This window comes from Paramormyrops kingsleyae, chromosome 4, assembly GCF_048594095.1.
Source record: "Paramormyrops kingsleyae isolate MSU_618 chromosome 4, PKINGS_0.4, whole genome shotgun sequence".
NCBI lineage: Eukaryota > Metazoa > Chordata > Actinopteri > Osteoglossiformes > Mormyridae > Paramormyrops > Paramormyrops kingsleyae.
Genome location: NC_132800.1, coordinates 16,291,886 through 16,306,252, shown reverse-complemented (window position 1 = coordinate 16,306,252; position 14,367 = coordinate 16,291,886).

The following is a 14,367-nucleotide window of genomic DNA, read 5'->3' as shown; positions in this document are numbered from 1 at the left end:
GAAAAGATGAAGTGGATTTGAGGACTGAATCCCTCAGATTTTTTACAGTGATAATTACAGTATCTCCTCGTTTTTTGTCCTTCCAAAGGTATCTAAAGGGGAGTTTTTACTGGCTTTTTATATATATTTACAATAATATTTGACCTCCCAGGATTTTTTTCTCCATTTACATACTGTAGATAAATATTACAAAAGGGAAGATTTTTATATTTTTTTTTTTACCTATTCACAGTAATACATGTTTGAAAAAGGCAGGTTCTGTTTACTATTTACGGTGTTAATTGTCATTCCAAATGTGTCAAAAGGGGAAAAAAAGTTTGTTTGTATAACATCACCTGCTGAATGAATACAAATGATTATTAACTTTTGTGGCCCTGTGTTAACGGCATCTTCTGCCTTTCATTCACTATTAATTGTTTCTTTTACTATTGTTACCATAATCTTTTGCTTGATTCTTTTTCAACCACTTTATGTGACATCACTGTATAATCACATCATCACTAGAATTTAAATGTCATTTGAATAGAAATGCTCTGATTTGCTTGACTGAGGGGGTGGTGGTGTCTCTTTGGGACCTGTATGGAAAGATCACCCAACCAATTAAATGGCTGCCATTTTCACATCTTGGTTCTTCAATACCTGCAATGGGTTTGCGCCCCATCCTGGGTTGTTCCCTGCCTTATGCCTGTAGCCTCAGGGATGGGCTCTGAACCCCCCGCAACCCTGAATAGGATAAGCGGTTTCAGAAAATGGATGGATGGATGGATGATATTTAAAAATTAACCATCAAACAGATGTGAGGAACTCTTTTCTCTTTTCTTCTCTGAGCTGGAGGTTGAAATGGCCACCAAAGACAGTTTGCTCTGTATCAGATCACAGTGGATAAGGGGGTCAGATTTGTTACCCTGAAGCTGCCAAACACAACAGGGCTTGGGCTGTTACATGGTGCTGATTTCAAACACTTTGTCAAATATCCATCCTCTTACCCAGTACAGGGTTACTGGGAGTCTGTTACAGGATGGCAGGGGACCCCAGGAAACTAGGGAGACCATGGAAACCACACACACACAGAGCAGGGGTGGGACTCAAACCCACAACCCTGGAAGTGTGAGGCTATAAGCTACAAAACCAGGCCCTGTACCAGCTGGCTTTGTTAAACATCCAGCAGCACAAATTCCAGAATAAGGAAGTCATTGTATTTAGTTAGTTTGGCCTGTTAATCTGTTCTGCTTTAAGGTCTCTCTTCAGATGACCTGAAGTCCAGGAGGAGCTGATTAAGGCCTTTTCCAGCTATGATAAAATAAAACGTCTCCTAGTGACAGCCATAGTCCATCTTCATAGTTGTAGGATCACACATGCACATATCACAGGGCCTAAATTCCAGGTGGCCTGAGACAAGGCCGAGCCTGGTACGAGAGGCACCAAAGGGGGGTTACACACATAAACACACACACACAGATAACAAGGGAGGCCAGCACTCCAACTTTTATTGCCCAAAGATTTAGGGACCTACAGACAAGCAGAGTGGACTTCACGGACAGGGGTCCCTCGACTTGGCACACAACCCCCTCCCCATACACTCTGCCTTACATCTCACTCACCCAACAGACGAACACCCTAAAGGAAATTTCATTTAAGTTTGCTTTTGTATACCCTGTATATTGATTTACTCACGACTACTAGTCTCAATATACAGATAGGTTATGTTTGTATGTGTCCTTAGACAATCATAGTGTTTTTTGTGCCACCCTTATAACCCATGTTCACGGAGTATTACCTATTTTACCCCTTTGCACTTGAACACATATACATTTAAATAAATAGATAGGTATAGCTACCACTGTATATATGTTCTCATGGTATACCAGAAGAATCTGGAAAGTGAGAGTAATCAATGTGTCCTAACTTTTAGAGAGTCTTCTTTGTTAAAAAAAACCCCCTTCTCTTCCAACATTCCTTTGTGGTCCTTATCTGATCTTGGTGGACCGTCACCAAGTTTCTTTGTTCTACCATGCTATATTAAAAAAGAACCGAATTAAGGTGTACATTATCCATTTTGGAGAAGATCAATTAGAATAAGCCACACCAACCAAGATATGTTGTGTCCAGATGTGCAACTTATATTGATATTACCACAAACTAATGGCCACGCCTATCTATGGATAAGATGTGCTGTTTGTAATATGAATATTTGATGTAATATCCGCACAAAGTGTAACATCTGTTGAGGTGCAACCCAAAACACCTGTATCCCATACTGATGTGAATCAGTCACATAGATACAATAATTAATTGTTTAATCAATTAATGCAGATGGTATGAGGTATGTACCTGTGAAGCTGGTATGGCATGTTTGGTGTCAAACTGATGGAAAATCACTCCTGATTCCAAATCTGGTCAGTGATTACCATAAAAGTGGATGTATCAAAAGTTATAACAGCTTAATGAAAATCATCAGTAAAGGGAGAATCAGTCGGGCCATAAATTCCAAAATGGACTGATACAGACCCCCTTCCAAAAGCCCGCCAAATGGATGGCCAGCCATTGGGCCAGGAGTCGAATTCCTGGTCGTCCCTATTCATGAACTTTACAGCATAAAAATCCTGGCACCTCAGAACAAAGGCGCAGAGAAAACCATCCGCCCGAAGAAGAACATCAGCCGGGGCAAACAGATCATCAAGCGCAGAAAAGACCATCAGCCCGGGACACGAGAAGCCCACAAGAAGCCCTCCGGTGAAGGCCCAGCTGAACAGAGAACAGCACCCAAGACAAAGCTTCACCAGGAGAGAGAATCCAGAGGGGCTCCACTCCACTGCTCCAAATGCCGTGCCTTCCTGAGTGCCATCGGCTCAGCAGCTCTGCCATCAACTGCCAAGACCCCCCCCCACTCTTCAACCAAGTAAACCAACTTCCTTTCATTCTAACAACTTAAGCTGTTCTGTTAACCTGCTATAAGACTTTAGGGTCGTGTTTCCACAAACTGTGCTTGCTTTGCAGAACAGTATTTCCCATTTAAGGTTACTCATTTAAATCCGGTCATTGCATTTTCATAATTGCATTGTTTGTTTTATTCTGTTATTTCGTGTTTGTTGTTTGTGTTAGGTGCAATGTCTGTTTTATGTTAGTTATAGTGTTAGCTAGGAATAAATGCATGTCTTTTACACAACTTTAGCCTCCGTCATTGAGTGTTCCACAATAAGTTCCTGCCTTTGTGCGATCTTGCTACACGCTCTGAACCTCCAACTCGCCTGAAACATCGCGAGACTCTCTCTCATCGGCCGTGAGGGGGGCTTCGCTACCAATTGTTTACATTACCTGGTGACGCAGCTCGGCGGACGAGCCTTCTAACCCAGGTTACTAAGTGATACTGGTAATTAGTGAATCCCATTTAAGTCTCACATTAACAGACTCACGGGGATACCTGAATCGAGTTTGGAGGAGCCGACCATTCGGCATAACAATTGATTAATAATCAGCATTAAATAATAATTAATTAAACTTTAATTAATTCAAACATATTGGTGGAGATATAAAAATTTACCTGAGCTAATAATTCCTACATAGTGTTTCTCCAAAACAGAGCCTTCTTCCCAGTCTGTGTTTGTGTGCGTGTCTCCAGTTCTGGCTGGAGACTGAGATGGGAAGCAGATTCAAAGCGGCCTTATCTCCGGCTTTGTGTTTCTCCACTTGCAGTATTCCAGACATGTCCAGCGTGGGGTATACAGTATCCCGGAAATAAATCTGCCTTCAGATAATTATCTCTTCCTCCCTGAAAGTGCCCCTGAGAAACTCCCTTTTCAGAGCTATAACTCTGCCATTTATGACGGCCATATTCCTGCAAGGGTATCACAAACTATACCCTCCTCAAGTCTGTACCTTGGGCTTCTGATTACTCTGTCTATGTAGGCTGACATGAACTCATAATATCTTCTATCATCAGACAGCTGATCTGCCACCAAACAAATATTTACACATTTTTTTCTACAAGACTGTCAATCAATAACTTATTCAGGGAGAGTGCAAGTGATCAAAAGGTTGCTGATCCAAATCCCATTGTAATAAGTTTGCTGGAAGGTTGCTTGTTCAAATCCCCTGGTTGGAAAACTGATTTTACTGTTGGGCCGTTGGTCAAGGCCCTTAACCCCAGCACCAGCTGACCCTGCTTTCTGAAGTGTCCGTCACTGTGGATAAAAGCATTTGCTAAATAAACAAATATAATGAAATCGCCAGACATCGATTCTACATCATTAATATAGTTGTGGCCCCACAGAAGGTCTTATCTTGAACCGTCAAGGCACAGGGTGTACAGGGGGAACAGAACGTTCTGCCTGAGTCCATTTCGGTTTTGGGCGGCTGCGTGTGTAGAAGCTTGAACCTCTGTTAGTGTGTCGCCTGCCTCCTCTCTTCACGGGACCCCCAGTTTTTGCAAGCTGGTGAACAAAAGCCGTCTTTATGACAGAGAGTCCAGTGAGCAAAGCATTCTGGGAGGGTGCAGAACGGTGAACAGGACATAGATGTGTGATTCCCATGGCGGTGTTCCAGGGACTGACCGGGGGGGCTGGGAATTACCACTGTCGCCCTAAAAACCCACATCTTGTCGGAGTGGCGAGGAACTGACATACATTCTGAGCCCCTCCCTCTGGGATCAGGGCTGCCATCATATTTCATGGTTCTGTTTAGCGAGGGGGGCGTGGCCTCAGTCTGGGTCATACCTGAACCCAGAATGTGATGAGCAACCACTTCATTAACAGATAAACTTTAGCAATCACACTTACTGTAATTAAGTTTTTTTTAACAGATGCTTTTATGCAAAGTGACATACGATTGAGAAAGCAGGTCAGAGAATCTCTGGGGCAATTGGGGGGTTAAGGTTCTTGCCCCAGGCCCAATGGTGATGTCATTCTGCTGACCGCGGCCCTAAGTTTGCTGTTCAACTCGCTGCTTTCTCAATTGTAAATCGTTCTGCAAAAAAAAAGTGAGTCAGACCTTCATGCAACTTCAACAAAACATCGGGCGGGGAGGGGACAAGGGACGTCGCGATATAATGTAATCATATGATTACGTTTGCAGCAAAATAATAGGACAGCGAAAATGTCGGATGAAAGCAGAATGGAATATGGGAGTATGGGAGACGATCCTTTTATAGCATCCAGGATTTTTAATGTTTGCGAGGCTGAGTTTGTTTATATGGTGAGGAGCCCAGCACCAAGTTACACAAGATAATAAGCTGGAGGAAAGCAGCAGGCAAAAGTTTAAATATTCTCTATTAATATACTGGGCTGGGAGTAAAGGACGGGGACATAGTGAGTTAGGTAATTATGGGGCCAGCTCAGTGTTGTGTTTGCAAGATGTTTGCCCTTCTGGATGCTTGCGTCCAGTCAGACTTCGTCTGCGAGCGATGTAGGTTAGTTGACTCACTCATGGTCCAGGTCCGTGACCTAGAGGAGCGACTGGCTCTCATCCAACATAACAATGAGTTAAAGGAGAGAGTTAATACGCCTTCTAGGGAGACTGTGTGTACGTCACAAGCGGGGAGGGGGGAGAATGATGAACAGGTAGGTCGAGAGAGCTGGGTGAACGTAGGTCGTAGACGTAGAAAAGGGCGTACACAATTCACAGAGGCGGCATCACCTGAAGTGACGGTGTCTAACCGCTTTCAGGTGCTTTCAGCTTTAGAGCCGGAAGAGACTGGGGAGGCAGGTGGGCCCTTGGGCACTGAGGAGCCACCTAACCCCAGTAGGAGGGAGGTTGTGGTAGTAGGGGATTCAATTATAAGAGGTGTAGATAGTTATGTGTGCACCCGTGATAGAGGGTCCCGTACGGTGTCTTGCCTGCCTGGTGCCCAGGTAGGGGATCTTCCAGATCGAGTGGACAGGCTTTTGGCCCCAGCCGGGGTGGATCCAGTGGTCGTGGTGCATGTTGGCACCAATGACATAGGAAAGGGCAGAAGGGCTGTTCTGCAAGATAAATTTATAGAAGTCGCAGATAAGCTTAGAAGCAGAACATCCACGGTGGTATTCTCTGGAATACTTCCCGTGCCACGTGCAAGTCAGGCAAAGTTAGCTGAGATAAGGGGATTAAATGCGTGGCTAAAATGGTGGTGTAGGAAAGAGGGATTCAGGTTTATGGGGCAGTGGAAGACCTTCTGGAACAGGTGGGACCTGTTCAAGCCGGACGGGTTGCATCTGAACCATAGGGGAACCAGTGTATTGGGGAGGCGTATGTGCAGAATAGTTGAGGAATGTTTAAACTAGGGACTGGGGGGGCAGGGAGGTCAGTTAAGAATTTATGTGGGGAGAGACGGAAAGCCCAAATAAATATTAAAAGTAGACATTGTAAAAGGCCTACCATTAGTGGTCTGTATTTGAATGCTAGGAGTATTAGAAACTAATTAATGACTTAGAGGCTTTAATTTCTTCAGACAATTATGACATTATAGGAATAACTGAAACATGGATGAGTGACAATGATGGTGATGAATATAATATGGATGGTTATACGTTGTCCCGTAGAGACCGGATAGGCAAGAAGGGAGGTGGTGTTGCAGTATACGTAAAAGAAAACTTGCAGGCAAGGGATCTCACTGATAAAAATAAAAATTCAGAAGCTGTATGGATAAAACTTGATGCTAAAGATTCAAATGGCCTAATTGTCGGGGTTTGTTATAGAGCACCTAATGTAGCTATAGAGGAGAGCAGAATATTATATGATGATATCAGGATTATGAGTAATAAAAATGATGTGGTGGTTATGGGTGATTTTAATTTACCTGGGATACAGTGGGACACAGTCTCTGGCTCTTCTGTAAATGAACTTGAGATGGTGGAATTAGTACAGGATTGTTTTTTTACTCAGTTTGTTAATACTCCTACCAGGGGAGAAGCCCTTCTTGATCTCGTTTTCTGTAATAACCAGGATAGGATTGGAAAATTAGAGGTTTTAGACCCATTGTACGGTAGTGATCATAACATGGTTAAATTCGAGGTTAATTTTAGTGTCCGAAGAGCAAAGTCGAAATTTAAAGTATACAATGTTAGGAAGGCTAACTTTAATGGTATGAGACAGAAATTAGAAACTGTGAACTGGACAGAGTTACATAGCAAAACAGTTGAAGAGGCATGGGAATTTTTCAAAAGCACATTGTTGCAAGTGCAAGAGGACTTCATACCTGTTTCCAGCAAAACTAAATCTAGGAAACGACAACCAAGGTAGTTTACTAAGGAAATTAAGAATAAAGTCAGGAGGAAAAGGGCTCTGTTCCACAATTGGAAAATAACTAATGATTTCAAAATTAAGCAGGAGTATCTAAGTCTACAGGCAGAGAGAAAAAAATGACATTAGGCTATCCAAGAGGGATGTAGAAAGAAAAATTGCATTGGAGGCTAAGCATGACAGTAAAGGTTTCTTCCAATATTTTAACTCCAAGAGAGCACTAAAAGCTGAAATCACTCATTTTCAGGATAGTAAGGGACTTATAATTGATAACGAAATCGATATGGTAAATGAGTTTAATGATTATTTTTCAAGGGTGTTCACAATAGAGAACACAAGTAACTTACCACCAATTAATACGAATACAGCATCGTCTATGACCAATATATGTATAACTGAGGTTGATGTGATACTAAGCCTAGCTAAACTCAAAATAAATAAATCGCAGGGGCCTGATGGCATCTTACCTATAGTCTTAAAAGAGATGAGGGATATTATTAGCCGACCTTTAACTTTAATATTCCAGAAATCGTTATCTGTGGGTGTGGTACCATCAGATTGGAAGCATGCTAATATAACACCCATATTCAAAAAAGGGGATAGAAGTAATCCAGCAAACTATAGGCCAATCAGTTTAACTAGCATTACTGGAAAAATAATGGAAGCTATAATTCAAGTGAAAATGGTAGATTACCTAGATGCAAATAACATTATAAAGGATAGCCAACATGGATTTAGGAGAGGTAGATCCTGCTTAACGAATCTACTTGAGTTCTTTGAGGAAGCTACAAGTGAAATTGATTACAAAAAGGCCTATGATGTGATTTACTTAGATTTCCAGAAGGCCTTTGATGTTGTCCCCTACAAACGGCTCTTGCTAAAGCTTAAAGCTGCAGGGATTTTAGGAACTGTGGCAGCTTGGATCAAAAACTGGCTAACTGACAGGAAGCAGCGAGTAGTTATTAGAGGCACTATGTCACAGTGGGCCTCCGTTCATAGTGGGGTACCGCAGGGTTCAATTTTAGGACCACTATTGTTCCTAATTTACATTAATGATATTGACACAAATACATACAGTAAACTGATTAAATTTGCAGACGACACCAAGGTGGGCGGGGTAGCAGATACTAATCTAGCAGCAGAGAGGCTTCAACGGGATCTGGATTTAATTAGCGAATGGGCTGATACTTGGCAGATGAAATTTAACACAGATAAATGTAAGGTAATCCATGCAGGGAGCAGAAATATAAATGTAGGAATTTAACAGCTCAAATGGGGGTGGTTTTCCACCAATGTTCAGGGGAATTGATTATGAATTAATTAATGATTAATTCATACACAATTAAATAGGGAATATTAGGTTTGAGTTGTTGTTCCGATATCACAGTCTTTATATTAGTCCCACTTGGTAAAGAGCTGGATGATTTAAGTCCAGAATGTGAATGGAATTCATTCGTTGGTATCACTACTCAGTCTAAGATAGCTGCCCGTCCACCGGGTCAGCTTCTCTCTGTAACCTAGCGACTCAGCTCTTGGCCAAAGAGAGAGTCTCGCGATACTTGAGGACGCGAGTGGGACTTGAAAGCTCAGTAACGGGATTCAGACCAATAAAGTGACTTATTGTAAGCACAGAGAGGGAGATTTAAAATGTGAACAGCATGCGTTTATTCTAATACTACACTAAAACAGGACAAACATTACACATAACATAATACATACAAACACAATAACGAAATTACGGAAAATGGATTTACAGTAGGAAACAGCAATCAGCTTTGATTAAATACTGTTCTGCAATGGCAAGCCTAGGATCTAAACAGACAACCCAGATTTCAGTGTAGATCAGCCGGTACCAGTTGCCTATGAGAGAGTTGACGGTGAGTTTACGTGATTGCAGCGGGGATCAGCTTTGTCTTTTGTTGAAACTCGCGGCGAAGAGGCTTCGTAGTTTCGATGGTAGATTTAATCTTCTCCGCGCGTAGTTTCTCCCGCAGTCTTGGATTGGAGGCTTCGCGTTTTCTTCTTCTTTTCTTTGATGTTTTCTCCTCCTTTTTCTTTCTCTGGGTGTGAGGCTTTTATGCCCCATGGGCTCCATGAATATTCATGACCCAGGGTCCGACTCATACCCAATGAGAATTGGTACCTGGATCCGAGGGGCCGGTTGCAGGCTCCCCGAATGGCTCCATAGATTTATGGTGGTCTTTGGCCAAATTTTGTGCTGATTTTAATTAAGTAATTTAGCTTTGGATAGGTTCAATTGTGTAATAATCCGTCCCCGGATTCATATTCGGACATAATTTAGGATGACATCGATACCAAACATGATATTCCACCTTCGATCCAAACCTTAGCTAATTTTTATTGATTAATTAATAATTCCTTTTATGAGGTGCATGCTTATTATTGCCATCAATGTACAGAATACATGGCTAGGTGGCATATCTCACAGCTGTGACAAGTTCAGGTATATTTTACTGAAGCTGTACCCCATTGCATACAGTGTGTCCTAATTAAGGATGGCTTGGGTAACTTTCTTTACCTCAGTAAAAGAACAGTGTTGATTATACATTGCAAAATTATAAAATGTAGCAAATCGGGCTATTAAAAAAAAGTTCAGTACACAAGTTTCAACATACATTGCATAGTCTCTTTCAGACAAAGGGAGGCAGAAAAAGAGCGCGAATCTCTGATTTACGACTGTAAGGCATAGATAAGCAACCGCATTTCTACCCCTTTCCCCCCCCCTTTTGGTGAGGGGTGGGGGCCTTCCTTAGTTCTATTAACTAAATAACTATGTGCTCAAACATTTCTACCTACTTGGTAGTGTTGTAGTTCTCGAGACCGGTCTTGGTCTCGAGACCGGTCTCGAGACCAATTTTTTGTGGTCTCGGTCTTGTCTTGGTCTCGACTCTATTTGGTCTCGGTCTTGTCTTGGTCTCGACTCTATTTGGTCTCGGTCTTGTCTTGGTCTCGGACATAGCGGTCTCGATGGGATGGGGAAAAAAAGAGAAAACTGCGCATCCTCACAGAACAGTATCATTATTTATTACGCACCTCAATTCAAATGCAACCAGTCAGATGCATCCATTTCAAAAACGTTACATTTTATACATTTTCTCCACGGACACTGCCAGTGCTTCACAGTCCACAAACATCATACACATCATATCATACATCGGCAAAAAAATGTCCGCGAAGTCTATAGCATAGTTATAATTCAAATAAATTAGGTATTTTACATTGATTAGAAAGCACGGTCTTGGAGGTGCAAGTCAATCTGGAGGCTCATTCTCTTCAATTCAAAGCAAAGGATCATTACATAGCTGTATTCATAGCTTACCTGAGGTCTCTGTCCCTGGTATAAGAGACTTAATATGAACATCTTTCTGGTACATCCCATCTCTTTCCCTTGACGAGGTCTGATAAAATGGTTATAGGAGAGGATTGCTGAGAATATTATTTTCCATCAGGTCTCGTAACTATGACAAATCTGGGAGATTTTAAATGAGAGACATATGGACATATGGACAATATAATTGAAAAGATAACATGAATTTGATTTAACGAGTAATGACACTTTACAGCAATGCCTTTTTTCTCTACAGTTGATCTGGGTAATGTGATGTCGATTCTAGCCCTAGTCTGTTTTCGGTCTTGGTCTTGGTCTTGGTCTCGACCAGTCTTGGTCTTGGTCTCGCCTTAGTGTGTCTTGGTCTTGGTCTTGGACTTGGTCTTGGTCTTGGTACCCTCAAGTCTCGGCAGTGTCTTGGTCTTGATACCCTCCGGTCTCGGCAATGTCTTGGTCTCGGTTTAGGCGGTCTTGACTACAACACTACTACTTGGTTACACCACTTAAACTCATTTCCCCTATTCTCTGAGAGAGGTGTGAGCACGTGGTTGGATAACCCCAGTGTTTACCTATCTGTGCATATTAATATATATATATATGTATATAATTGTCCAAGTGGTGAAGATACAACGGGACATTCAAAAGAGGAATAGAAGACAATGGTGACTGACACATACACATCCACCAAGTTTACAGTAATGAAGCCAAATAATAGTGAGGATAACACACAATCAAATACACAATAGATGGCATATGATTTTAGCTTTGTCCCACTCCAGAGAGATGCAGGATCTCCCCCCCTTTCCACTATCTGGGTCCTCCGTTTGAGGGCCATAAACATTGGAATGCGGGCTTCGGCTTCCCTGGAGAGGGGCCCTGGGTCAAAGAGGTACGGAGGGGGATCTTGGCATGGCCGACTCACTCCCTCAGCGGCCATAAAATACTGGCTGTGGGGCCTGCGTGATCCTACATAAAGTACAGATATTTTTTGGTTTCCACTGAAATAAAGGTAGCTGATTACGAGAAAGATCTCGGTATGTATGTTGATGCTTCCATGTCCCACTCTCGCCAGTGTGGGGAAGCAATAAAAAAGGCGAACAGAATGTTGGGTTATATCTCTAGGTGTGTGGAGTTTAAGTTAAGGGAGGTGATGTTACACTTAAATAATTCCTTGGTAAGACCCCACCTAGAATACTGTGTGCAGGTTTGGTCACCATACCTCAAGAAGGACATTGCTGCCTTAGAAAAGGTGCAACGAAGACCTACGAGAATGATTCCTGGTCTTAGAGGAATGTCTTATGAGGAGAGGTTAGCGGAACTGAATCTGTTTAGCCTTGAGCAAAGGAGACTAAGGGGGGATATGATTCAGGTCTATAAGATTCTAACGGGTCTGGATGCTGTTCAGCCAAATGACTATTTCAATATTAGTCTAAATACTAGAACTTGTGGCCATAAGTGGAAATTAGCGGGAGAACATTTTAAAACAAATTTGAGGAAGCAATTCTTTACACAGCGTGTAGTTAGAGTATGGAATAGTCTTCCTGCTAGTGTAGTGGAAGCTAAAACCATGGGTTCCTTTAAATCAGAGCTAGATAAGATTTTAACAACTCTGAGCTATTAGTTAAGTTCTCCCCAAACGAGCTTGATGGGCCGAATGGCCTCCTCTCGTTTGTAAATTTCTTATGTTCTTATGTTCTTAAGCCTGACCCAGACGTGGCCCTGATACACGCTGGTTGGCGGCTGGGGAAACTTGCCACGCATCAGCCATCCGGCGGCTGTTTCTGCTCACGGCAGGAAACCGCCATCTAGTGGTGGGCTTTGGGAATTGCATGTAGCGCCAGAGTTCCTGGATATTGTTACAGTATCATGGACCTAAAGACTGATTGAGGTTTGACTCAAAACACAATATTGTGCAGTTTGGGGATTTGCGTGGGTGTTTCTGTACTCATAATCACAGGTCCTGAGGGCCCATACTGTCACGCCCCCGGGAGGCGTGACAGGACAGGTGTAGCTCTTTCATCCGTGGATGACGGCTTAGTTAAAAGGGGAGGACTCACGCATTGCCAGTGCGAAGTATTAAGCCGATGAAAAGAAGCTATACCGAGCAATTACTTGTCTTCCGTCTCCCCGATCTCCCATACCTGTCCCAGTTACCTGTTTCTGTTCCTTCCTTCCACAGCCCCGCGCCCACTCCTGACTTACCTGTTCCATCCAGTCCGACTCCCTGTGTCCTGCCCTCCGTGTGTTCTGCCGTCCTGTGCTTATCAGTGATGCGCGGGTCAATGTATAAACAACCCGATTCCTGCAGTTCCTCATGGCGACTGCAACAGCCCGTGTCACATGACCACTGTCATGTCCTACCCATCACATCTGCCTGACCCTCCTGTCTCCTCCCTAGCGAGACCCTGATGATTCATGTCTGTTGCCCCTCGTTAGTCTTTGCATTTAAGTATCTATTTGTCAATGCAAGGGGAATAGGGAGCAGGAACTAGGGGACTAAGGAGTAGTGGACTATGGGATTAGGAACTAGGGGACTAAGGAGTAGTGGACTATGGGATTAGGAACAAGGGGACTAAGGAGTAGTGGACTATGGGATTAGGAACAAGGGGACTAAGGAACGAGGAGACTAGGGACTTGTGGATCATGGAAGTGGGGCAAAGGGGGAATTGGGCACTAGGGACCAGTGATGCGCGGGTTGACCCGAAATGAGCGGGTGCCCGCGGTCACCCGCAGTTACGAGTCATCCAAAAATATTTTTAATGATATTCGGGTCGCAGTCGGTCGGGTCGTTTGAAATAAAGATGCCAATTAAACCTTTGTAATTTATATAGTACTAGACACAATTTTCTATGAAATACATAAGCCTACACTTTATTGGCTAAATTACTAGCGCGAAGATGACGCACAAGCTCAGTCTGCATGTAGAGATGGAGGCGGCAAGAAAAAAGGTAAAGACTTAGAGTGGACTTCGCTGAATGGGCCGATGATGTCGCTGATGTGGGCTTAACGAACGAATTGAAGCGGTACCTTGCTGCACACTTTACGCTGGATGACTGTGACGAGGACCGGTTGCTTGAATTTTGGGAGAGACAGGCACGCACCTTCCCGAGGCTTCGTGCATTGGCAAGGAGGATCCTCTGCGTTCCAGCATCAAGTGCAGCCAGTGAGCGCACATTCAGCTCCGCAGGTCGTGTCATAGAGGCGAGAAGAAACCGTCTCAACCCAGGGACGGTTGATTCAATATTATTTCTATACAGCGCGAGGAAAGCTAAAAATAAGTAGGCTATTCTTCTGTTTTAGGCCACCAACAGCACCTTATTGCCCTTTTAAGCCCAAGTTAGGCTTACTGTACCTGATTTAGGTTCCTGTGTTAGTTTTATGAATATATTTGTGTAGGCTAAACAATGCAGCCTATTTTATTTATACAAATGCATATTTTGCGTTTATCTTGTATTAGGCTACTTTTTTTTTTTTAACCAAGTGGCACTTTTTAGCCCATGTTAAGTTTACTGTGTGTTTCAGTTTTCAGTTTTACTTTCATGGGTATTTGTGAACATTTATTTATGGATATTGTAGCCTCAGTCTTTGGTTTAGCCTACCTGTTTTTGTTCGTTTAAAATGCGTTAATAAAGACTTTATTAACATATTCTATGCCTGTATTTTGTGCTTTTGAGAGCTTCAATTGGGCATCCACGTGGCGAAATAGCCTAAGCCTACTAATACAAGTAGGTAATCCTTATTTACCTTTTGAATGTTGAGCGTTATTAATTGTTGAATAAATGCTGATGCGGGACAAAATTCCCGAT